The sequence below is a fragment of the Rhipicephalus sanguineus genome, chromosome 9 (assembly GCF_013339695.2).
Source record: "Rhipicephalus sanguineus isolate Rsan-2018 chromosome 9, BIME_Rsan_1.4, whole genome shotgun sequence".
Lineage (NCBI taxonomy): Eukaryota > Metazoa > Arthropoda > Arachnida > Ixodida > Ixodidae > Rhipicephalus > Rhipicephalus sanguineus.
In genome coordinates this window covers 85,355,542-85,358,959 of record NC_051184.2, presented here as the reverse complement: position 1 = coordinate 85,358,959, position 3,418 = coordinate 85,355,542, and the positions used below count along the sequence as shown (strand labels likewise).

The following is a 3,418-nucleotide window of genomic DNA, read 5'->3' as shown; positions in this document are numbered from 1 at the left end:
GCTGCTGGGAAGCAATGCCTCGACTTGCTTTCGGACCTATTCCCAGTGCTGGTCAGTGGAAACTGTAGGCAAGGTACTTTGCAGGCGCAGCTTGTTTTCGACTTCATATATCTGCCTGATGGAGATGTGATATTGAGCACCTGCCAGCTGCCTATACTTTCCAAACCGATCTTCAAGGCAGTCGGTCTGTATCTTCCTAAAAAGAACATACGACATTCCAAGCTCTTCAAAGCTGCCCCTCGCGAGCTCAACAAGCGCATAGGAAGTGTGTTCGAGAGCAGCGTGAGTCTCCTTTGTCAGAGTACCCTTGTCAAGATCTTTGTTTTTCCACTCATCCAGCCATTTCAGAAACATGTGCAAGAAGGAATTTTTGGATTGTTATCAACGGAAAGCACAGGTTGTTGGAACTGATCTCTCAGCCTTTCTCCCTCCCATGGAGTTTTGACGTTTACAATTTTCCACCACTTGAGTACGACATCGATGAAAGTAGCGGTGGCCTCAAAAGAAAACAGGTTGTGCTTTGCTCCAATAGCGCGTAACGCCTCTGGTAAGTAATCATTGAAGATTTGTAAAGCAAGCTTTATGTCCTGCCTTTCAAGATTCGAAGGGTAGAGGGATTTTCTCGACAGTCCATAGCCATATTTCAACAGTTGGTCACATTATTTGCTCTGAAGGTCCCTTATTGTCGCAAATGACGCTGTTTGCCTTCGCTCTGATTGTGGCGTGTCTCCTTGGATCTCCGGGAACTAGAAACAACTTTGGTCATTCTTCTGATTGATCCAGTTATTTCGTATGCATTTTAGAATGTGCACTGGGTCTATAATGAAGAACAGCGGCCTTGATGGGTCTGACTGATGTTGATACACAATTTTGTTACGAGGAGGTGATTCAAAGAGGGGCATCACTTTTCTGTTGACAGAGTTGTTGTCGCTGACGAGGCACATAACCTATAACCAATCTTTTCCAGCCCGCAAATCACTTCTTTAAGCGTCGTTTGCAGGAACTCCGCCTCTACTCGGTGCACTGGCACGATGTGCGCAACATCTTTCAATTTACACGTCAGGCTGCGCGCCATGAAAACGAGCTTACAGCTAGCAGCCTAATTTCTATTAAGCGCGGCGCCGGTAATATTACCCCCTTGATAGTCAAAGTAGGGTTTTATGTGTATTTCATCTACCATAACTGTGACAAAGCGCTGGTCATCTTTCAGGTCAGAAATTCTTTTCGCCATATAGCTAAGGAATGTTTCGCTCTGATGCTCTTGTTGAGGACTCATACCATAAGACGAGCACACTGATCTGATTGTCATAGGATGCGGCAAGGTGATGCTTCTATGGCTGTGCATGAAGGCGTACGCATGGGGCGATATAGTGAAAAGAATGCAGCAGAACATCATGAAATCAGCAGAGTAGCGCCTGCGTTGTTTTTTCGATAGGTGCAAGGTGACTTGCTCCTTCAGAAATCGAACACAGTTGGCGTCGTCTTCTGCTTGGGACATGCAAAGCTGATCTAGCAGTAAACAAACAGCCTCGCAAATTTCCGCAACTGAGTTGCACATCAGGTCACCGTCCCACTTCTCGATGCCTTCCAGGAGTTCCTCCATACCCCTTTTGCTGTTAGCGATTTCGGGAACGCAGAGATTTGCGCCTAGGTTTTTTACGGCTGTTTTCATGACGTGTAGAGTAACGCTCAAGACTCCTTCCACGCAAACAGAGTATTTCAACCATGGCGCATCATCGTCGACGACGTGAATGAGAAGAAGCCTTTCATTTCTTTCGATTACATCCCAGAACTTCATCCCTTGGCTCCTCAAGTGGTTGGTAAGTTCGCTCCAACTGCTGACTTTATCCTCCTAGCGTGCTCTGATAACCGCCTTGTTGCATTCAGCGATGGCTTTCTGGAGGGCTGTATTCTCTATGCGCGTGTGCTTGGAGTCAGGATCTTCCCTTCTCGCGGTCTTTCTAGACGTGTAGCTCGGACAATTCGGGAACTTCGACGGTATAGCGTCTGCGTGAAGGCGCTCATGAGCTAGCGGCACTGTCATTACACGGCCAGTTGCTTGATCTGTATGCGTCGCGACTCGAATAATGTCCTCCTCCATGAAATAAAGTTCGCATACCTAGAAAAAAAATTACCTCCAATCAGCAAACCGATGGCTACCTGTCATACAAACATGCGGCTCATGAGCCACTTACACACGTACGTATACATAATTTGAATTACCTAACACCTAAACTCGAAAAAACAAGAACTTACCCTGGAATTTTCGGTGACCGTGAGGTTTTCCCGTGGCACAGCACGAATCCAAGCGTTCCCCAGAGCTTGGTCTCTCGGGAACTTGAAGACGTGCACCTTCGTGCCCCCGTGTAGTTACCGCGGCATCGAGGTACACAGCATTTGCACGGCATCTCGGCGTCGTTGCTTTCACATTCCTTTCGCAGTCAAGAAAACACGGTCAACTGAACAGCGAAGAGATGTACGTCTGTACAGACGCGCCGGGGAACGAGTTTCGGCAGACGCGCGATGAACGCGCACCAGCACAATCGGGACGCGTGGATGTGTCGTGTCGCGACCTCATGCGTTCGCCCCATCTGCTGACGTAGCGCGAGTGGAAAGGGAACTTATCTAAGGCCTTCATATTTTTCTAGAGGGTGTTGGCACTTCGCGGCTTTGCGCAAGAGGGAAGGATGGGAGATGTGTGTGGAGAGGGGGAGGGGGACAGGAGTTGTGTGGAGAGGGGGAGGGGAGAGGAGGTGTGTGAAGAGGGCTTGCGCATGCGCAGTAAGGGTGGTCACGCCGCACACCACCACCACCACCGGATTGAACTCCGCTATAAGATGCTTCGCATCTAAAATAAATATCTAAGAGCATCTGATTGTCCATTAGAGAGTTTGAGAATTGGGACTCAAGACACTTGGTCACCGAGCTGCGTTGGGTAGGCTGCTCTTGCATTCGGAGGATCAGGAGAGCTTGAGAACTGGGTCAAACGCAAGCTGCTTTGGCGCAAACGCACGGGGCGCCACACGCGGTGAAATTAAAATCATACGAGACGCGGGCCCTAGAGCGTCATGGCCCGCGAGGCGTCTGCATAGTCTTCCGGTGACCCAAGACATCTTGGGGACCCACGCTAGTTTACGATTTTTGGTTCTTGGGCCAACGCGAGCACAAGAGCCCAACAGTGACTGGGGTACTGCGCATGCACCCTGGCGCCTCGCAAGCTCCTTGGTCCCCAAGCTCTTTGGGGAGCCAATTCTCAAACTCTATATTGTCGACACTTGCAACGCATTGCATAAGCACAAAACACGTAACAACTGCGATAGTGGTTAGTTTACGCTTGGCCTGTGCATGCCTATGCATTCTTTTCGGGCGTCCTCCTTTGTGCTTTAGCGGCGCGCGGCAAGTATCGAGCTGTTTATTA

The 3,418-nt window shown here is 49.3% G+C and overlaps 1 pseudogene; it reads right to left on the bottom strand.

The window, feature by feature from the left end:
• Nucleotides 1–1,099: 1,099 nt before the first annotated feature.
• Nucleotides 1,100–2,044, bottom strand: LOC119405700 (uncharacterized; annotated as a pseudogene).
• Between the last annotated feature and the right edge of the window lie 1,374 nt (nt 2,045–3,418).